General features: G+C 41.5%; 1 protein-coding gene across 4 annotated transcripts in view; it reads right to left on the reverse strand.

Annotated features, from left to right (window-relative positions):
* Positions 1–23,553, reverse strand: part of SYT1 (synaptotagmin 1) — a 359,848-nt gene that overhangs the window by 30,994 nt on the left and 305,301 nt on the right. The gene's annotated exons all lie outside the window — the stretch shown is intronic.

A 23,553-nucleotide genomic window follows, 5' to 3' on the forward strand; every position in this document is an offset into this window, starting at 1 on the left:
TTCTGGGTCATGTGGCCAGCATGACTAAGCCACTTCTGGCAAACCAGAGCAGCGCATGGAAACACAGTTTACCTTCCTGCCGGAGCGGTACCTATTTATCTACTTGCACTTTGACGTGCATTCGAACTGCTAGGTTGGCAGGAGCAGAGACCGAGCAATGGGAGCTCACCCTGTCATGGGGATTCGAACCGCCGACCTTCTGATTGGCAAGTCCTAGGCTTTGTGGTTTAACCCATAGCACCTGAAAGGTACAAACCAGTTATATATTGTACATGACCTAAGCGTCTCTGCTAAGAGCTCAAAATCCCTTTTTGGAGATAAATATCTGGATGAACGCCATTCAAAACTAATGGCTTGGATCCAGAGAAGTTATGAAAAAAAGGGATGGGAGAAAGGTGGCATTCTCACCCTCATCCTTGCACCAAACCCACTCAAAAGTTCCTCCTGGAGGTCAGGAGATCTTCTTGAATGGGATAAGGCTGAGGGGGAAGTGGGGGGGGGGGTTCACCAAAAATTATACAGATTTACAGAAGTATTCCAATTTCTTCCCATTTTTCTTACAACCCCTCCTTTATTTTCAGTGTTTTCATTAATCTACTTCTGCTTCATTGACTATGCAAAAGGCTTTGACTGTGTCGACCACAGCAAACTATGACAAGTTCTTAAAGAAATGGGAGTGCCTGATCACCTCATCTGTCTCCTGAGAAATCTCTATGTGGGACAAGAAGCTACAGTTAGAACTGGATATGGAACAACTGTTTGGTTCAAAATTGGGAAAGGCGTACGACAAGGCTGTATATTGTCTCTCTGCTTATTTAACTTATATGCAGAATTCATCATGTGAAAGGCTGGGCTGGATGAATCCCAAGCCAGAATTAAGATTGCCAGAAGAAATATCAACAACCTCAGAGATGCAGATGACACAACCTTGATGGCAGAAAGTGAGGAGGAATTCAAGAACCTTTTAATGAGTGTGAGAGTGCAAAATATGGTTTGAAGCTCAACATCAAAAAAAGATGATCATGGCCACTCGTCCCATCACCTCCTGGCAAACAGAAGGGGAAGAAATGGGAGACTTCCGGGTTAGCGCGATCGACTAATGGCGGATTCCCTCCGAGCTCCGGAGGGAATCGGCTTGACAGGGGGCTGGGTCTTGCCGTGCCGGCGACACGGGGACCCTAAAAAACCACGGGCAAGGAGCCCGTGGACATGGTGACTCGGCTGGCACCGTTAGCGCCCTCCCGACTCGTGAAGGAGCCTTTTTAAAGGCTACGGAACGGGTGCCGGGGTGTGGCGTGGTGCTGTGAGTCTTCTGCTTCCCCTGCCGAGCATAGCCGCATGCCGTTTGTCGGAGAGCGCTGACTTCTTCCTGCCAAAATTTGGACTTAAAATCAAGAGCAACAACCCGTGAGTAATTTGGAAATTGGACTATAAATAATTCGGTTTTGGATTTGGTACGAGCGGGGGAGGTGAAAAAAAAGAAAGAAAGTCCGTCCCCCCCTATTGTAAACAGCTTAAAGCAAGGATCTGTCATCTAAGGTTGTGAGAAGAACTGTTGTGATTGGATAAAAAATATAAATTCCACGGATTTAAAGGACTAAGCTAGTGTGCTGGAGGACAAGAGTTTATTTGTTTGGATCAAGTACCACCTTTCTCAAGACCGGGAGTAACCCGTGAAAAGAGCCTGCTGAGGATTTACAGAAAACTTTTGACAGCTGTCAAACTAGCTGTCAAAGTTGGGAAATACTGAAAGCTTAAATTTTAACCGGTTATATTGTTACAAAATATTGAAAGTAAAGAAAGATTGATACAAATAAATCTGACTTTTGGATCGGAAGGGAAAAGAACACAAAGTAACTAGAATCCCTCTAGAGGGGATTCTTGGACATTACAAGAATGGAACTAGGTCGGGAAATACGAGCTGACTTGCAAGAGCTTATCTTTCTCGTGGGAAAGCTGCGAGAGACGAGCGAGCAAGGCCATGTTTTGTCTACAAGCCCCACAAAACCGAAGTTAACAGAAAATACACCTATTGAGTTGGAAAGGGACTTGATGCTCAAAACACAGGCAGCTGGACAAGAAAAGAAACCAAAAATTGAAGAGGAGGAAAAGACACCTGCTGAACAGGAGGAGCAGAAAGAAGGGGTGGTTGAAATGCCACAGAAGATAAAAGAGAGCCGGAGACCTGCTAAGATGAACTCTAATTCGACCAAGGTGAAAGTTGGACCATTTGGGATATACAAATTCAAGAAGCAGAGTTGGAGCTCCATCTTTAAACAAGTAGGCATGGCTGGAAGAAGCATGGTCAACACTGAGAAGGTACCTTTTCGACCCTGGATGTTTAGCATGAGAGACTTTCGAAGAAGCCGGCTGAAAGGGACTGAGAGAGATTTGAGAGCCTCGGACATAAGATCACCAGGCTAAAAAGATGGACTAACTGGACTTTGGTTTGGGACTGAAACCGGGGAGAGAAGGGTGGGGGTTTAGAAGTCCAAAGGCGGCCTGATTCTCATTTTGCAGTGTAAAAATTATATGTTTTTTATTATTATAAGAATGGGGAATCCGTGAATGGGAATTAAGGACAACCTTAGGAAAGGTATCTTTTTTTCTTGTTTTTATATTTCCTGTTTTTTCTTTCATATATGATTAAGGTATATATTTTAAAAATTGTTGAATAAACTAAACTAAAGATAAGGATAATAATGATAAGGCATAAATTTACTACAGAATCATATTAACAAATCACGGTTAAGCAAATTAACAATTTATGATTAGGACGTTAAGGACAAAAACTTGTTTGAACAAACAACTGGAGTTGGAATACAATAAGGGGAGGTGTGGGGAAGTCATGAAAAGAAGTTATTGAAAATGAGATCTAAAAGGTGGAATCTTTTTTGTTGTTTTTTGTGTTTTCTTTTGTTTTTCTGTTTTGTTTTTTGTAACCTTTTGAAATTTTAATAAAGATTATTTAAAAAAAAAATCAGAAGGGGAAGAAATGGACGCAGTGAGAGATTTTACTTTCTTGGGCTCCATGATCACTGCAGATGGTGATAGCAGTCACGAAATTAAAAGACGCCTGCTTCTTGGGAAAAAAGCAAAGACAAACCTAGAGAGCATCTTAAAAAGCAGAGACATCACCTTGCCAACAAAGGCCCGTATAGTCAAAGCGATGGTTTTCCCAGTAGTGATGTATGGAAGTGAGAGCTGGACCATAAAGAAGACTGATCACCAAAGAACTGATGCTTTTGAATTATGGTGCTGGAGGAGACTCTTGAGAGTCCTGTGGACTGCAAGAAGATCAAACCTATCCATTCTTAAGGAAATCAGCCCTGAGTGCTCATTGGAAGGACAAATCCTGAGGCTCCAATACTTTGGCCACCTCATGAGAAGAGAAGACTCCCTGGAAAAGACCCTGATGTTGGGAAAGATGGAGGGCACAAGGAGAAGGGGACGACAGAGGACGAGATGATTGGACAATGTTCTTGAAGCTCCCAGCATGAGTTTGACCAAACTGCGGGAGGCAGTGCAAGACAGGAGTGCCTGGCGTGCTCTGGTCCATGGGGTCACGAAGAGTTGGACACGACTAAACAATGAAACAATGAAACAATCATCTGAATTCTTCAGCTCTTTAGAAATGAAACTTTTTAACGATTCCAGCAATGAAGAAGAGGTTGATACTTCTTTGCCCTCCTTAGAGGACTTTCCCCACCTTTCTGGCTCTTTTTGCTGATTTCCCCCTGCAGTGCCATATATATGCCAAACACTTTGGGGCAAAATTTCTCCCTTCTTCCAAGAAAGGGGTATGCATTTCTATAAAACTAGTTAAAACTGCAATTCACAGAAGATGTTAGTTTTATCTGCTTTGAATGCCTGAATAGATAATAAAATGAGTAGCATTTGTCCTACCAAGGAGCTTTCCAGACTGGGGCGAGCCCTGAGGGGTTTTCTAGCTGAAGAGTGTTTATTTTTCTTCTATACACTGGCCATTAACTTTAATGAAAGCTAAGCAGCTGAAAGGCCACACACCACTTTGAAAGAATATGGGCTGGAGATTGATTTGATTAATCTACTTATTTTTAAACATATTTGTACATTTCCATGGCACTTCACACAGCTTAAAGCACACCATTAAATTAAGATTGTCTGGAAAGTGCTGTCAGACCCCATTATCTTGTGAGATGCAACCACCGTTTGGATCGAATGGGAAAAGTTGCCTGAGCTGCAATGCAAACATCAGAGCTAAAACCAACACTCTTTGCTACAAGTTCAGCTAGGTGGCTCTGACAAACTAATAAACGTGTAAGAAACTCTTTTGCTAATGTGTAAGGCTGATCTGACAATTCCACTAATGTAGGGTTGCCATACGTCCTGGACATAGCTGGAATACTGCAGTCGGAAGCAGTGTCCAGGCAGAAATTGCTAAAAATGTCTGTGGAAATCCAGAGGATCTCCCACAAAAATCTCATTAATAACCCCCCACTGGGTGAACACAGTTATTTTAAAAAGAGCTGCAGCTTGCAGGCCATCAAGATGCTGATGGTATGTTCTCTGGCACATTTCAACCGAACATGCCTTAGCTATGTACTTTGAAATTGCCCATCAACAGTCAGTAGCTGGACAGCAGATGGAGGCAGCACACAGGCAACTAGGTAACAATTTATCTGTCAGGGATCGGACTCTAGAGGGCAAGATGGAGGAGGAATGGTGGAGATCACACTCCCCCCTTCTCCTGATGCTGCAGGAGAGGAGGGAGACAGCCTTGATTTACAGCAGGGCTTTGAGGGGTTTGAGGAAAGTCACAGCTCAGAGACAGACAAACAGAAAAGTTGGGAAGTGTTAGAAGAAGGGGGGGGGGAACGGTGGCAGGGCAGCCAGATGACACATTGTCACTGGAAAGTATTTCTGATCCCCCTTCTCCTAGAACGCGGCGTTCATTAAGAGTATAGGAACAAAGGACTCAAAAACATTTGACCACAAGTGGCCACCATAAGGGAAGATGCTGTTGTTAGGAAGGAGGGAGGAGCAGCCCAGTTTTGAGCAATGCCATTGTTGAGGCTTATTGCATTCTTTTGCCTCTCACTATTAGGATTGAATAAATAAAACTCATTTAAAAAGGACTCTACCTTGATTTCTTTGCTCTTGCTGCAACTGGGGGAGAAGCAAGGCTTTCCCGAAGCCTTGACAGAGCCTTGACATTATCTGACCAAGGTGAGAAGTTTTACATTTCTATTTAAATTAGAGCCATCGTTTTAAAATCTGTATATATACAGATGAAATAGCACATGAAATTTTTATGCAAACCGTATGTTCTCTTTGGCCCTCTGCTTTTTGGTGATGAGTTTCCTCTTTTTGTGGGATGTGTAAGAGGCCATCCTACATGCTTGGGGCTGGACCCTCTCAACTAGATCTATTGCAAATACAGTGAAGAGAAGCTACCAAAATTGCAGAATGGCTGGTTGAGGTTAAGGACTGGTAGACATGTAGGGGCTCGTGGGGGAATGTAAATATTTTAGGCAGAGAGTGGTGAGATCCTCCTCTGACAGTGTTCACATAGTCTACATGGTCCACAAGGAATTTTATTTCAACCCACAACCATGCACTGCCTGTTGGCCGTGCTCTGTGCTGATGTACCATCTTGTATTCTTGATTTTAGAAATGGCCTCAAAACTCAGAAGTAGCAAAATAAGTCTTTATGTGACTAAACTTCACTGCTTCCCTTTTAATGAGATCGTTCGTTTTTACTTCAATGCATTATATTGGCAGGCACCACAGAACGCTAAAAATAATATAAACATGTAGGTGACTGTTCAGACCTCTTATTTTGGAACAATGAAAATAGCAAACAAACATCACTTAGTATTTATATTGCGATATTCCTAAATCTTCAAAGCATCTCCTGCACATTATCCAAAATTCATACTTGGCTTCATCCTTATGTTACTTCCTATATGCTAGGAGAAAGCAATACTTTTTTATTGAATCCATACTGAAAGAAATTATAAGCAGCTATATCTACTGAGGAAAATTGGGATTGGGTGGAGAATAAAAATAAAGAAAAATAACTTCTGAAAATATTTTCAAGTCTTTTCCTTTTCATCAACAGATTAATAGGGTACCACTGCTGTGATTTCCATAAAGTGCATTTTTCTAGCCATTGGTGGAGAGCTTGATAACAGATTGATACCGATTACTAAGCCCTTGGAGAGGAAGCTCAGAAATCATTATAAAACACTATAATTAGGTGATGATTTTATCAGTGTTCATGTCACCAGTGCCAAAGAAGAAACCACTTTTCAGCAAGCCAATTCCATCATAAGGCTTACGAAGATATAAATGCAAAAGCTTCTCATTGTCTGAGGCTCCTTTACCATGGCAACTTAAAATCAGCGGCTTCCAAGTGATTTTAAGCTTAACCACCCTTCCTAACCCTTGAACTGCAGACTACATATTTCAGCCAAGGATATTAAAAAGGTGTATGCATCATGTCCATGAACGTCCAAACCATTTACCCTACAGGAACAAGCAATTATCTCAGGTCTCATCTGGGGCAGACATCACTATATCAGAATTCCCTATTCAAATCCTTCATGAATTTACACCGCACAGTGCCTGGATATACAAGGAACTATAAAGAGGCTTCTCACATGACAATGAGGCTGTTTTTGAAGGGGGCTGGATTTTTTGTGCAGTCTTCCATACAATGACAGACACAATCCTCTCATCATGAGGACTATCTGATAAGAACCATGTAATTCAATAGCAACCTGAAGCAGTCTCAGCTACAGAGGTGCCAAAAAGTTTATGAACACATTTCCCAGGTAATTCAAATGAATGCCTGTATCTCAACATTCTTAAACCATTTTTAAACTGATCACTCAAAGAATACTCCCTTTTACTTCAGTGGGCTAACACTGGAGCTGGTATGATTGAAAGTGTCCACTCGACAGTACATGGTGGATGTATTCATGCAGACTGTTTAAGAGGACTATTCCACCTTCAGTGATGAACTTTGACAAATGCTTCAGGGAAGGACAGAGTACACATTTAGGGAGAGGCGCAAAATGCATTTCAGAGTGCTATGCTATGAAATAGATTTAATGCCCTGAAGCAGAGAAACTAAGACTACGACTACAGAATTTTGGTTTTTTTAATCCTTAAGAATGTAACACTAGGTGCTGTGCCCGATTCTTAGGGAACTCATTTCTGTAATTGGCAGCAATGTAAGTAATGTTAAATGACCTTGGTATTTCTCCTGTTGTGGGATGGAAAAGATCCTTTTGCCCTTGTTACAACTGGACTGAATCCAGTTATTATTCAACTTCTCCAGATCTGCAGCAAGCTGATAATATCCCCTCTTCAGCGACCTCCCACTGTGTGCTCATTGAATATAGATTGTTCAAGACATCCTTAAAACACTTAGGTAGATCAGTTGAGACACTTGCTGGAGTAGTGTGAGAGCTTTATGGTATTAAAAATGCTGTCTGCTTTTTTTTTTAAACGTATATGGGTTTGATCTTGCCCCATGCAGTATTGTACTGTGGGTTGTTTTAAAATTGGAGGCATCATATGCTAATGACTGTTACATTATTTAATGGATTAGCCCTTGACACTGCATTTGAAAGGTTAATTATAAGTTGCTCTTCCCTTTTCATGCTTAAAATTCCTTTCCTTTCAGATTAATGGCATGTTGTCATTATCTGGTGAGCAAGAGTGAAGAAAAAGTAGTACACTGTTGCCTTCCTTATAACTAAGGAAAAACTAAAACAATTCATCAGGCAAACAAAGACCTCATTCAAGTTCAGATATAGGCCTTTCCCTTGTTTACATAACAAGGCTTTACAACATTCACTATCACACAGAAACACGTCTTTTCATTAACCCTAACCCTTGATTTATGTGGGGCTTATATTCTGGGGATCATACCTAAAGCCAAAATCACATATAGTCAAAATACATTGGGTACAATGGCGGGTGAGATTGCTGAAGTCTTTCCCCCCAGATGCCCACTCCTTTTCTACCCTCTTTTTATTTTATTTTTAAAATGGTTTGCCAACTGCCTAAAGCTGAATGCTCACAAGTTAAATGCAAGTACAGTAGTACCTTGGGTTACAGATGCTTCAGGTTACAGACGCTTTAGCTTACAGACTCCGCTAACCCAGAAATAGTACCTCGGGTTAAGAACTTTGCTTCAGGATGAGAACAGAAATCACGCAGCGTTAGTGGGAGGCCCCATTAGCTAAAGTGGTACCTCAGGTTAAGAACAGTTTCAGGTTAAGAACGGACCTCCAGAATGAATTGAGTTCTTAACCCGAGGTACCACTGTAAGTTGTATGCTCACTGTACAACCATCAGGTATGTTGGCAAAAAAATTCTGAAAACATATTTTAAAATAATCCTGATGCAGCTTAGGTTTAAAAGAAATGAAACATTAAGAGTGCCACTAGGCTATGGAAAATGAAAGAAAGCTTGACTAGACAGTACTTCAAGTTTTGGAAAGTATGATTAGATCACATCATCATTGCTTTCAGTAACTATGTTGTTGATACATATTTAGGTCCTCTAGAAATAATTTGAAATGTCACTTGCATTAATTATAAGAAGAATGTATGTTGTGATAGTGATCATATGATAATTATGGTCTAGCAAAGTGCATCTTAATACCTATTTTATTTTAATACAGTATATTTGATCTTATGTTGCACATTGCCTGGGGATATAACGTGGTTTTTTTTTTAATGAACAAAGTACTGAGAGCATATATAACATTACTGCCAGCTGTTTTCAAATAAGAACTGGTATCCATTGTGGCTAAATTATAAATTGCCCCTTAATTAATTTCTCTTCCTTAGGTGGGCTTTAATTACTGGTTTAATGACTGGGTCCTTCTCTATGTAAAAAAAGGAAAGCAAAACATAATATAAAAATAAGGTAAGGAACCAAGAGTTAAAGACCACATTGACAGGGAACAGGTTAAAAAGAGGGCAATTTATGATTCATCCACCGAAGATGCTAAACAAGAAGCAAACCGCGTGCAGCAGCTGCAAGAAGGAAACTTTCCCTCAAAGTTACAGAGGATCTTTTGTTGAATGGGACTTCCTAGTAAATATTATCTTGTACGTGCTGATGGGAACTGGAGGCCAAAATAGTGTTTATATTAAATGCAGTATAGCAGCACTCATTTAATTCCAGCTAACTGCAAAAAGAAATGCTTCAGCAGCACTAAAGGGTCCTACTGTGGAAGGAGGCCACTGTAAATTAGTTTTGTTCTTAGCATTTTACTTTCCCTAGTGATGCAATCTGGCTGAGAACCATCCGCTTAGCTTGCAATAATGACTACAATTAAAAGACATGCCACTTCAAGTAATAGGAAATCAGCTAGCCCAAAGATGATTAAAGATAAAAAAGAGGACCCTGGGCAGCAGGCTGCATAAATCAAGGTGCAGATATCTTATTTTAAAAAGTGTAATTCGTAACCTCAAAGGGACATGCATTATTTTCAGGTAAGGAAAGGAAATATGATTTTAAAATTTCAGTAACACTGAATATTTTATATATATATATATATATATATATATATATATATATATATATATATATGTAGGTTTTGGTGTCTTCGGGTGTCTTCCCGTGTAAGAGTTGGGGTGTCTAGGCGACGTTTCGACGAGGTCTCACTCGTCATCTTCATTTCGGATTTCTAGTTTCTCGTAGGTTCTTGTCAGCTGGAAGGTTTCCTCCCCGTAGAGGTGAGATATTTGCTTTCGTAGATTTTCACGGGTACAGGAATGTAGGTTTTGGTGTCTTCGGGTGTCTTCCCGTGTAAGAGTTGGGGTGTCTAGGCGACGTTTCGACGAGGTCTCACTCGTCATCTTCATTGAAGATGACGAGTGAGACCTCGTCGAAACGTCGCCTAGACACCCCAACTCTTACACGGGAAGACACCCGAAGACACCAAAACCTACATTCCTGTACCCGTGAAAATCTACGAAAGCATATATATATATATATATATATATATAGGTTTTGGTGTCTTCGGGTGTCTTCCCGTGTAAGAGTTGGGGTGTCTAGGCGACGTTTCGACGAGGTCTCACTCGTCATCTTCAGGCTGGTGCTTTCGGCTTCTTGTTACTAGAACAGAGCAGGATCTCAGTGTTTGAGTTCCTATAAATACTGTTGAGGGGGTGTGGTATTACTGTTGAGGGGGTGTGGTATAAACAGTATTTATAGGAACTCAAACACTGAGATCCTGCTCTGTTCTAGTAACAAGAAGCCGAAAGCACCAGCCTGAAGATGACGAGTGAGACCTCGTCGAAACGTCGCCTAGACACCCCAACTCTTACACGGGAAGACACCCGAAGACACCAAAACCTACATTCCTGTACCCGTGAAAATCTACGAAAGCATATATATATATATATGTGTGTGTGTGTGTGTGTGTGTGTGTGTGTGTGTGTGTGTATACACACACACACACACACACACACACACACACACACTGAATATGTGCAAAATCAGTGAAGATACAACATACAAAGGTCACTGGATAATTTCATGATGTTGTCAACTGTTTTGATAATCTGCCCAGCTCAGGACTTTTATGCAAAGGGAAAGGCAACTGCAAGAATAAATTTCATTTGGTGTCAAGACAGAATGGGTCTTGAACCATTAAACTGAGGCATGGCGTGTGAAGAGTCAGCCTGTGGACCACCATCCAGCTGTGGTCCAAAGGAAACTGTAGGGAGTCCGGCAATGAGGACTCTTTAGCCACACTGAGTCAAATGGTACTTTCATTCTGACTGTGGTGGCCTGGCTAGTCTGAGCAAGCAGTGGCAACTGGGAGAGTGCCATTGCACACAGCGAAAACAGGATGCTGTACTAGATGGGCATTTAGCTTGATCCATAAGGACCCTTCTTAAGCTACTCTCTGTTGGTTGCCAGAACAGTGGTGACCGGTGCCCCTTGTGACTGGAAGGCCAGAAGGCAGGGAGACCAAGTGGAGCCAGAGGCAATGAAGAAGTGTGCATGCACACGAAAGCTTATACCAAGAACTAACTTAGTTGGTCTTTAAGGTGCTACAGGAAGGAATTTTTTTATTTTGACTATGGCAGACCAACACGGCTACCCATCTGTAACTAGAGCTATTCCCTGATTGTTTGCATGGAAGAAGGCAGGAAGGTGGAGGCTGGCTGAGGGCAGACTGAGGTTGGTGGGGCAGTTTTCCATTTGCCCTAATGGCCCAACTTCTACTGTGCAGGAAGCCTGCTTTGTGTTCCTCTGCCCTCAACTACTTGTTATGTATTAAGATTAGTTGCAGTTCTCACTCAGGGCCACCAGTATGTAAATAAAGGATTGAAAACTGTCTCTCCTGATTGGTTAGCTAGTTTTAAGTTGTTACTGTTTCAAGTTACTTAGTATTATATAAAGCAGCCAGCTAGGCTGCCGTCAGTCTGATTCCAGGAGAAGTTCTAACTGCTGTAATAAAGACATGTGAATCCAACAGAGCTGTGTCCTTCATCCATCTTTTCCACTATTCAACAGTACTTAAGACTTGAATATGACATGGTGGTCTTGGAGGCAGAAATTCAGGGCTGGTTTCTCTTTTAGGAACAATAGTATTGTTGAGAAGATATCTTCATTAAAGAGAAGTCTCCAGCAGCCTTATCCCAACGAACCCAGACCTGGGCAAGTGTCCTGGAATGTCTCCTCACTTGGAAAATTGGGGTGAGCATCTATGAAGCCTCTGAACGCCCCCACCCACAGTCCTTTTTGGTCATGAAGTGGTGAGAGCAATTCCCTTTGTCTCCCTTGAAAGGTACAAATAGCTGAGGGAGCAAGATCTTCCTTTATAGCTCTATGTGCTTCTCAAGGGTCAAATTAATTCTGCTGGATCTGATATGTAAACATATCCCTTGGGAAAGCAAATAGTGTGCATATGGTCTCTCTCTCTCTCTCTCTCTCTCTCTCTCTCTCTCTCTCTCTCTCTGTGTGTGTGTGTGTGTGTGAGAGAGAGAGAGAGAGAGAGAGAGAGAGAGAGAGAGATTGATTTAGGGGAGAAAGAGAGAAGCAGCCAGAGAAGATGGGGCCTACAGTAGTTGCTCAAGAAACAAAATATGCCCATGGGCCTAAAAACATTAGCAACCCCTAAACTAGATAGATGCTAAACTCTCTCGTTTCAATGGCAATGTATGCAAAAGCCACACAATGCCTTTAGATGGCAGCAGTACACACAGGCTTCTCCTAGTTTAGATCGGCTCACCTTTGCCTTGTTGCATAGTACTCCTGGAAATAAACAACTTCCAACAAGCGTACAATGCACACACTGACATCCTATTTGGAATGCCTGATTGCTGCAATTTAAAACAAAACAATTCCCTTGGGCTTTTCACATTTAGAAGCAGATTTCATGGATATTTAACTCAATTTCAGAAGTATAATTGAACTAACAATCTGTTCTCTCAGACAGGATGTCCCCTGCCTGATATTATGCAGGCCTGGACAGATGCCAAAGCAGATTTAAATTTACCTCAAAGAATGCCCAACTTTCTCCCCCTAAAAATCAGCTAAGTGTGTGTATGTGTGCAAACACTGTGGTTGGTTTGCCTCTCTGTAAGCACATCCTTATGCAAACAGAAACAAGACAGGTATGCACAGGTGTCTTTTAGTCTGAAGCAAAACACAACCTACCACTGTTTTATAAAATCTGTTCATGGCTTACATCACCAGGGAAAGGAACACAGATTCATTAGGACCAACAGACAGCTCTCCCATGTCTTGCCCTATCAGCCCTTTTGCATTTTTGTCATGACAGCATGCATTGCTAGTTAGGAATGAATACCTGCATGCATCATTAGATCTTCTCAATCCAGGTGAGTGCTAGACAACTGGGAGACAAGGGACATAGGCTGCTATCCTATATACCTTTTTCAGTTTGAGGGATGCATCCTTTTCTGGATCACCTTCGAGTGGTGGGCAGGGCCAGAGGAAAAAAGTGGATAGAGCAATGGTAGATGCAATACAGTAGGCCAGCTTTATTTAATCTATAAATAATATATTTGTATACTGTAATTTCATTTAAAAACATCAAAAGTGGTGTAAACGATTATATATATAACTACATCAAAATGAAAAACCCAGATAAGTAGCTAAGCATTAAAAAAAAAAGAATTTTTTTTCTCAATTGTCTGCATAAACCTGGCAGCATACAAACATTTTCAGCAAACGTCAATACAGATCTCTGTTGGAAAAGCATTCCACAGGACTTGGCTGGTGACACTGAAGGCTCTGTTTCTTGCTGACATTGGGGTGACAACCAGCGATGATCCCACAGATGATCACATTTCTACACAAGTCCCTTAATATGCATTATTAGAGTTCGTGGACAAGTTCCAGCAAGGCAAAAATACTTCAAGAAGCTGTGAAGCACAGCCAGTAAGAGGCCTAACCTTGGGAGAGTCCCATGGGCCAGACAGAAATCCTTGGAGAGCCACAACTGGAGACGGGGCCTAAGTTTCCCCACCCTTTACATATAGGATAACACTATGTTATGTTTCCTGTCTAGTACTTACATATACAGTCATACCTTGGGTTACGAATGCTGCGGGCTGCATGTTTTCGGGTTGTGGACTGCGCTGAACCCGGAAGTACCAGGACGGGTTACTTCTGGGTTTCGGCGCTTGCGCATGTGTAGAAGCGCAAAATGATGTCACGCGCATGCACAGAAGCGCCAAATCGCATCATGTGCATCCGCAGACGCAGCGCTACGGGTTGCGAATATGCCTCACGCACGGATCACGTTCGCAACCTGAGGTATGACTGTACACACATATATGGGACCAAGTCTCATTGAACTCAGTAGGCCTTCTGAGTTGGCATGCAAGGGACTGGAGTGATAACGTTTGAGAGGAAAACGGGAGGATTAGCAATTTTTATGCCAGGAAAAGATGGCAAATCCTTAAAAATGTAATTACTCTATATTCCGTTCTGTGCTTCTGCTTAATCCAGCAGATTCCACGAAGAGAGGTTTGACAGCAAGTTCAGGTCTCTTAACGAATTTTGTATCAGGCTGCTGTGAAGCCTGGGCAGATCATTATTAATTATATTAGGGATTTGCCATGACAAAAATACCCAACCCGAGAGATGAAAGACAATTTCTGAACCATAAATGCAAAAGAAAAAAAAAGAAAAGCAGTTTGGTGTAGTGCCAAGAGTGTTGGACTTTGGAGACCTGGGTTCAGATTTCTGCAAGCTAAATCTATTGTGTCTCAGTATTGAGGCTTTAGCAGTTGGCTTATAGATTGGGAAGGGCACAATGAAATGGTTTGAAAAATTTTGAGGGTGACAAGAGGGCTTTTTTTTTTCTAGTTGGAGCTCACCAGAGCTCAGCTACAACACCTCTTAGGAGGGCACCATTGCCATCCTAAGAGAATAAGACAGAAGTTCATGGTGCGCTCTGGCACCTGTTTTTCTGACAAAATACCACTAACAATAGTGATGGTAACAGAAATACAGTTAAACAACAACAACAAAAAACCATATAAACTGGTTTAGGAAGTGGTTGAGGGCAGGACATACTGAGCCCAATGAAGCCAATGAATACCTTAGACTTTAGCAATTCATTTAAAATAAGAACCAGCTCAAACTTTGTGAAATTCAAGATGCTTGAATTGGTGCTTGCATTGTTTCGTTAATATTTTTTTTTGGGGGGGGGGCGTTATGGGTTTGTTTTGTTTATGTACTTTGTGTTTGTATTTTTATGCTGTGAACTTAGGGTGGCCATATATTGAAGAGAAAAGAGAGGACAACCTGAGCCGCTGCCAGCCTGAGCTGGGGAAAGAGGGGTGCATGGAGCTGCCACCGCCACACCCGTGCACCTCTTTCCCCAGCTCGGGCTGGCAGCAGCCATGGTGTGCAGAGCAGCCTGAGCACAAAAAACCCGGACATTTTCTTTACAACGTAAAAATCCGCCCAGATAGGCATGTTGGTCCCCAAAAGAGGACTCGTCTGGGGGTTTCCCCGGATGTATGGCAGGCGTATGTGAACTGCCCTGACATTTTTGAATGAAGGGTGGTATACAAATTTAATAAATAAATAAAATAAAAGTTAGTGATGATAATAATAATAATAATAATAATAATAATAATAATAATAATAATAACAACCCTGACTTTATCAAACCAGGAGACTCAAGGTCAGTTTTGTTATTGGCAGTGGATGGAAGCAAAAATCTCAAATTGCTTAGCCTGAATCCTGCAGCCGGGTTAGGCAAAATTGTGATTGTTTGGGTCCAACAAAGGAGATAGGTTCCTGCTTGCTTGCACACCAGGCAGATGCTGCATGCAGACTGCATTGGATTTCAAGCTTTGCCTGATACAAGTTATATAACCTTCTAATATGGCTTTAGCAAATCATATTAAATATAGCTGGATATCACCGGAAAGTTTTGACCATAAATATTTTGATTTGAGGAGTGTGGGAGATGTAGCTCTTTGTAAATCACCGGGTGGCTCTGCAGAATGAAAGGAATTCCTGCAGAGAACCTTGAACAGAATATTCATCACAGCTTAGAAGAAAGACATCATAATAAATACAAAGCAGGAGAAATACCTCTTTCTTTCTCTTCAAAAGGCAACATTATTAGAAAGGCAATGCATCAAGACAAGGCTTTCTCTCCATTCAGCACTGACTGGGGGTGGGAACACATCCTGCTATTAAAATATGACATTTTTTGTGCAGTTGTTTTTGTGAAGTGCCTGGACAATTAGTGACGAAGGATTGCTCAGCTCTTAAGGTAAGGCTGGCTGAGGCTGAATTTGCATTTGACTGGGGCAGCTGCATCCTATTCTCCCTTCCATAAAAAAGCAATGCTTTCCATGCCTTATTGCAGGGAAGGAGCACCACAGAGATGAAACAGTCTTCCTTTGATCCAATAGGTTTTTCAAATGACAGTAATGCACTAGAACACCAGAGCTTCTTATCCGTGCTTTTTATTAATTTCATTAAAAAGTAATGCAGGTTTTCCCAGAGGTTTGTAGGAACACCTGAGTTTATAAAACACTTGCAATGCTGTAAAAATAAAATAAAATAAAATGCATGCACCTTGAAAGTCTTAAACATCTATCTGTTTAAGCCACAACTTAAGCCTTGACCTGACTTAAACTTTCAAAGCAGCTCTATCAGTCTTTGGTGGTGCTCGACCGTATTTCAGTTTATATGTGTTATTTCCCCCCACAAAGAATCATGTTTCCAAAACAAGAAATAAACACATTTTTCAGTGGGTATCTGAAGTGCAGCAGCTTCCTGTATTATTAAAAATAAATTAATCCTGCTGATGAGCCTACGTGCTACTCTGACAGATTGCCCCAAGTGCAGCAAACGCTGGCTGCCGTAATTGGGAGCCTGTAGTATTTAGAAATTTGTTTCACTGCTGCTCCTGTCGTGATGGCAATTTATTATTATTATTTATCACCCAGAGTGAAAAGTATAACCCATATCCTTATTCTTGTAAAATAGCTAATTATTATTTGCATCTTACAGATACAAGGAACCAAGTGCCGAGAGATATTCCTGTGCAACATTATGATTTCAGAATTGCACCCAGAGGGGAAGGATCGAAAGCTCAGCCCTATACTGTACTCTGCACCACAGAGGCACCAGGGCATACTGGCCCTTCTCCATTAGCCCTAGGGTAGGTTACTACAATTCTAAACAGACAAATTACAACGAGTGTCCAAATGGGTGTGTCTGTGTCGAAGGCCAGGATAAAGAGGTGCATCTTCAGGCTCATCCAGACTATATGTTTGTCCTTCTGCTTTCCACTGGGAAACTGGATGAGCCCCCAATCTTTACTGCTGAATTGACACAAATGCCAATCAGGTTTTCCACAGATGGGCATTTGCTCCAATTCAGTGCTAAAGAGTGGGTTTTCCTGGGGGAAAATGGTAGGGTAAACAGGAAGTCTCTTGAACCCATGCCTAGAAAACCGCTTGGAGCCATGCTTTCTACGAACAGGACAAATCCTTTGGCATACAACAAAAACTACATAATGAAGGTGCCAGATCCCCACCATCACCTTTGGGGAGGGAATTCTGCAACTTGTGGTCTACTCCAGAGAATGGCCTCTTGAAGTCTTGCCACCCCTCAAACCTAGAGGGCAGTAGAACTACCAAGAGTGTCACCTCTCTCCATCTTAACACCTGAGAAGTGTCTGAAGGGAAGGAGATGGTCTTTCAAATATTTGGGGCCTAAGTTGTTTAGGGTTGTAAACATTAATGTGAGCATCTTGTATTGGATCTGAAAACAAACAAGCAATCAATGCAGGTGTTTTAAAACAGGGGCAATGTGAATTCTAATTCTAATTGGAAGCCCAGCCAATAATCTTGGACCAGTTTGAGGTATCAGAGTAGTCCTCAAGGGCAGCCTGATGGTACATTACATTTCAGTCTGGCAGCCACAAGACTACAGTGGCCAAATCATTTCTGTCCAAAGGTGAACCAGCTGGTGAACCAAGTGAGAGGTGTATTTTTGCTTGCATCTCTGTAAGCATGAAAAAATGCTAAGGAATATCACTCATTTGAAGGCTAAGCCTTTATTCCTATGTGCACATTTGGAAAACAAAGTGGGACTCATGTAAACAGGTAGGGATTTGAGAGCAATTGAAGTGGCATGTTTCAAGTGTACTGAACTTTTCAGAAGCAGGTGATAGCTAGTGGTCAGAACACTATGGAATGGAATGCAAATATTCATCCTCCTTTGGTTGATAGAATCATAAATATTCATAGGCTGAGAACTGTTGCCCTTCGGGCAATAACTCAACTACTGTTGTTATGTATAGAATCCAGCACTCCATTAACACAGTTAGTAGTAAAGAAATTTCAAGATAGGCCCACCACTTGATGAGGAAGGTGATTGTGTATATTGTATTTATTTGAAGTATTTTAATGCTGCTCTTCAGTCAAAAAAATAAAAATACCACTAGAGTGGTTTACAACAATTACTAATGGGACAGTTTCTGTCCTCCTTACAATCTAAGAGGCACAAAAGGAAAAGTGATTGGGAGGAGGAAGAAAACAAATTCAGGTGCTGTTTCTCAGTTCCAGATATCTTATATTATTTTAAACACAGAGGATGAAGCAAGCTTCCTTTAGCTGTCCCTTCTGGTCCCCTCTTTGTCCTGTAGCAGCCCACGTGCTCTCCTGATACTGTGAGTTTCTGCAGCTTACCTGGCTAGGCAGAACCATTGGAAGTTTGAGGCTGCATGAACACACCTCTGGAAGCAATTCAGCCAGTGTGTCTATGTGCCCTAACCTCATCACTGTCCCATCCTATCCCTGGCCAGGTAAGTGGCAGTAATGCCAGCAATGGGAGAAAGGCTCTACCCAACCACATGGTACTGCCTAGCAGCCTCCCAGTGGTCCTTGGTCCCCTGGCTGATGGTAGAGGACAGTGTGTGCAGCATATCTGTTTGAGTAGTGTACAAGTATATCATTGGGCATGGATGCTGCCTTCTCTATAGGACCACTCTTAGTACAGTACATCTGATTGTGGATACATTGCAGGAAAGCAACTCGAAATTGTTTGGTAAAGCTACTAGTGCTGCATTTTCATTTTAAATTAGTACAGTTGAATATGTAACCACCAGTGTGATGCTGTTTGCTTATTACTCATATAATTCTTTAATGAAACTCAAGCTTTGCTCATAATGCTTATTGGGATTTTCTTCCAGCAAGGTTGTTGGCAAGGTCAGACCACTTGCAGTATATTTCTCTTATTATATTAAATTCATGATGGCTGTCTTTTTAGGGTTTTTTGTGTTTTAATGAAGTTATTAAAATAGAAGGTCTTGCATAATTCATGAGCATTCACATCTCTTTAAAAGTTCTGCCTCTATAAACAATTTTTTGCCTTCTTCTGTAAGCCTTTTTGAATGTGAATAGCGTGTTTAAAATAGATTTCTAATTGCAGAAAACTGTAGTTTCATTTCAAATGCAACAAAATTTGATCACTCAGGAGAGCCTTCTTTGCTGTGCGGATAAGAAAGGGCACAAAAATTTGAACACCGGGAAAGTCAGAGCAAGTCCTCAAAGGATCAGGGAGGATGACAGATAGATCTGGACTATAATGAAGTTGTAATTTGAGAAGATCCACAAGAGGATGAAGTTTCCAATTTCCACAATATATCTTTTAACTGGGTTGAAGAAATGGCTGTTCCTATCTCGGACCAGCTATTATCATGTGGCACATGGAGGACATAAATGATGCCTGTTTCCTAGAGGCCATGATTTGAGATCCTTTGACATTCCTATGGTCCTATGGAATTTCAGCACATATTTAGTTACACATGAATATTTAGAACAAATGTTTGCTATGTCCTACTCTCTCTGTAGCTGGCTGCTCTAGCAAACTCACTTCATCTTTCATATCAGACATAATGCACATTGACTGTTGGATTACATTAGCTAACTGGGTCCAGATGTTTAGGTTAATTAAAGATTAAACAGGTAATAATTAAAATTATTTATTTCCAAAGGGACACTTTTGCTTGTAGAGGTAATTTCACCGGCACTAGTAAATAGCTGTTTTCATCATTCAAGAAGCTAAGGTTGATTGGCTTTTCCTTTCAAGACAGGTCTATTTGGGTTTCTGCCTGATGTAATAATTAAACGTAAGATGTAAGATCTGAGCATTTCATGCTAAAATGGGTCAATCTGGACCTGTTGCAAAGACTCTAATGAACATAATGACTGGTCTGTTGTCAACACCAGGTGAGTAGTACATAATATTAAATGCCTATAATTTGAGTTTAGTTAGTTATTAAGAAGAAAGAACAAGTTGAGCTGCAGTTTTTCCAACAATGACACCTAAACTGCAAGAATATCTAGACTTGGAAGTTTACAGAAAATATAACCTTCAAGTAATAAGAAGAAATCAGTAAGTCCAGCAGAACTGGGCTTGTAGTATTTTAAATGGCCTTTTGGCCAAGTCATCAAAAATACAGAGATGGTATTATTCCCCGTGGCTTCTTAGTTGTTGTTGCAACAACTTAGATGAACAAGGACTATCCAGCGTAGACTGACTGTGTTGTAATGCTGGCTCCCCAAGCTGGTACCCTCCAGATGTTTGGAACTGCAGCTTCCATCAAACCCAGCAAGCACAGGCTGTTCAAATTTCCTAGCAATATTGTCTATTTTTGTGAACTACAGGACGTTTGTGTGGTAAACCAACCTACCATGAACTTTGGTTTTGTACAATAAACAAGTCATGAATCTAATCATATTTGTAAAATATGTGGCATAAAAAACTGCTATCATATGATTCTCACCCAGAGATTTTTTTTAATCAGTTGTTGTCAGTTGTTTATTGCCCATTTTTAAATATTTCACAAATGCTGATTCCACTAATTTTGTGGAGGAATAGGATACCTTGGGCAATATGGGGAAAGACAGGCTCTCAATACTGACCCGTTGACATGTTCCAAGAAATCCCAGCTAAAACGTTAACAACTCAAAATATTATATTAATCAGACTCTGTTCTAAGAAGGAATGAAAACTTGAGATTAGCTACAGCATGTGTTCAAGTGAAGCTCATTACATCTGCCTTTGTTTTCAGAACAGAGGGTATTTCAGGTCCAACCCTACTTTACATTCAGCATATAAAGATGCAACGATGAATAAAGATATCTCTTCGCAATCAGGAAGTGTTTTCTATGGAGATGTAGTCAGAACGGTTAGGTATTGTGTACTCATCTGCTGTGCTGACACTACCCAGTACAGTGGTACCTCGGGTTAAGTACTTAATTCATTCCGGAGGTCTGTTCTTAACCTGAAACTGTTCTTAACCTGAAGCACCACTTTAGCTAATGGGGCCTCCTGCTGCTGCCGTGTTGCCAGAGCACGATTTCTGTTCTCATCCTGAAGCAAAGTTCTTAACCCGAAGTACTATTTCTGGGTTAACGGAGTCTGTAACCTGAAGCGTATGTAACCTGAAGCATATGTAACCCGAGGTACCACTGTGCTTGGAAATAGGAGTTGAACACAGCGGTGGAGCATATGCCTGCACTGCCCTGGGCAGGGCGAGCTCCTGAGGGGGGCGGGACAGAGAGGGTGCCCTCCCACACACCAAAGTTCAGGGTAGGATAGGGGCAGGGAAGCTGCTGCTCACTGTCCTCCTGCTTGCCACAGCCGGGTCAGAAATGACCCGACAATGGAGCTGCTGCGGCCGAGTGCGCCTCGCCATGGCTGAGGAGTGCTGCTCTCTGCCACCAGGTCAGAAGAGCTGCTGCCGCCGGGCGTGAGGTGTGCCTCCCACTCACCTGCCATTTTGTCACCCCCCTCAGTCATGACACGCGGCGTGGGCTGCACCCCCTTCCTACGCCTCTGGTTGAACATTTCTGCTTGATGAATTTGATATGAGTTGGGGGAATGATGGGGTGGCAGGATGGGCTGTTGTGGTGATATTGCCCCTTTAAGACTGGTTTATGAGAATGGGTTAAAACCTCGGAAATAATGAGCTTGCATACCGCTGTATAGTGTTAAGGCTTCAAGGCTGGTGTCACAAGGTAATTGGGTAGAAGAGGTGAATGCTCATGGTCTAGGTTCCCATAAAACCTGTATTGGTGGGAGCTCTCGGCAGCCAGCCAGCCAAGCCGAAGTTAGCGTCTATTTGGGCTTTTGACAGCATCTTGTTCTGTTGCTCAGCCTACTGAGATTTAAGTGTATTTATGTTCATTAGCTGAATAAGTTAGTGTTTGTTGTTTTGTTACCTTCTGAGCTATTTTAATCTGTGTAATTATTTGGAGTTTATCACTCTTGTAGAGTTCTGTTTTAGTAAAGTCTGTGTATTATTTTATGAAAGTTGGTCTATTCTGAGTTCCTGAACCCTTTAATTTTGACCACACTTTTCAGAGCAAGTGTCATGCACCACAGCTGTTCATAGATATTCAAGAGAATTATGGTTATTTGATAAGGCAGTTCCATTTCCAACCATACTTTCACAGTCTCATATTTTTCCATTGTTTTACCTTTTAATGAGGAACTTTTCAAACATTCCACCTCCTCTACATGCATAAACAGCACTTTGCATTCCCCCCACTCAATAATGGGCTCCTCTGGTGACAGTAAGTGTTGCCAATTGTGTGGGAAACTGAATCCCCCACCTCCACACTGATGTACAATGTTTTCTGCTGGAAAAGTGAAAAGCAATTTTGGTTTCAAGGGGAAAGGGGAAAAAATAGCAGTGGGAGAAGAATTATTGGGCTGATGACAAATTCTGCCATTCTTACTTCCACCCACCAAGTAATATCCATGAATATTTCAGAGATTGCAGTTGCCTCATGTGTATCTACTCAGATGACCTCTGAATTGGACTTTTTCAGACAAAGTTTGTGATCTCTGAAAAGATACTGATGTGCAGCTGGGGGTAAGGATAGCTTTGAAAAGCAACTCAGGGGTACAACTATGGAAGGCAGTAGATATGAAGTGAGTCCTTTTGTTCTAATATCCAAACTGGTAACTTGTGCACCTGCCATACAATGACATATGTTTATTTTAAAAAGCACAGAGGATGTGCAAGTTCCCACTTGTGAAGCAGGAAAAAGAGAGACAAACTCACATGCTTCCACTATCCCCCGATCCTGTGTCACATCTGAAAGCATCTTTAGGCACTTACCTGGAGAATTACACATGTTTGGCCAGTGCTTCTGCTTCAGCAACTAATGGAAGGAATTTCCTCCTTTCCAATTATACTGTGGTCACTTTCTGCTAGGTCACTTTGGGATAACAGGGGACTTGATTAAAGGAGGAGGCAAGGAAGGGTTTAATTGGTAGCACACAGGGCAGTTTAATTGGAGACCACAGGAAAGGAGTCCAATAGACCGGGAGCTACTCGCATTTCCAGAATCTCACCCAAAATGCATCTAAAAATTGCTTTCTCCATATGTATATATACTCCCACGTTAGTACAAAGAGAACCTGAAGCTCCACAACAAGCCACAGAAAAACCGATTGTCTCAAATACACTAGCACTATTCAATGCTAGCTCTCCCTATATATAAAAAGAGATAGATAGATGAATAATATGCCCAGCTATGGAAAGTGCAAGTGATTTCTGGGCATATACTGTACATCTCTGCCACCCAAGCATGAGATATGCAAATCACCCCTTACCATGTTAATTCTATGTGAGTTAAGCTTCCCGTGTTATATTTCTGCACATGAAGCAAATGTCAAGTGTACCTGTTAAGTACACAGTGTCTGAAACGATTCTCACTTTAGAGTCTGGATCTTGCAGAGATTCAGCTTCTGCTTGGACAATATTATGTTGTCTGAAAAAAGCTATGTACTCGTTCAGCAAAAGCAGAGATAGCTGTGCTTTTTCATTTCTACAACCCTGGGTTCATCACAGCAATGACTCTCAAGAATTTATTTGCATTATTTATAATTACTGACAACAAGTCATTATAAATAGTAAGTTGTGATAGGGATAGGTGAGGGGATAGGTAATAAAGGCACACAAGTGACCTGCATAGCCACCAATATTCAAAACCACGGCATGGATGCAGC

This window comes from Podarcis bocagei (genome assembly GCF_964188305.1).
Source record: "Podarcis bocagei genome assembly, chromosome: 10".
NCBI classification, from domain to species: domain Eukaryota; kingdom Metazoa; phylum Chordata; class Lepidosauria; order Squamata; family Lacertidae; genus Podarcis; species Podarcis bocagei.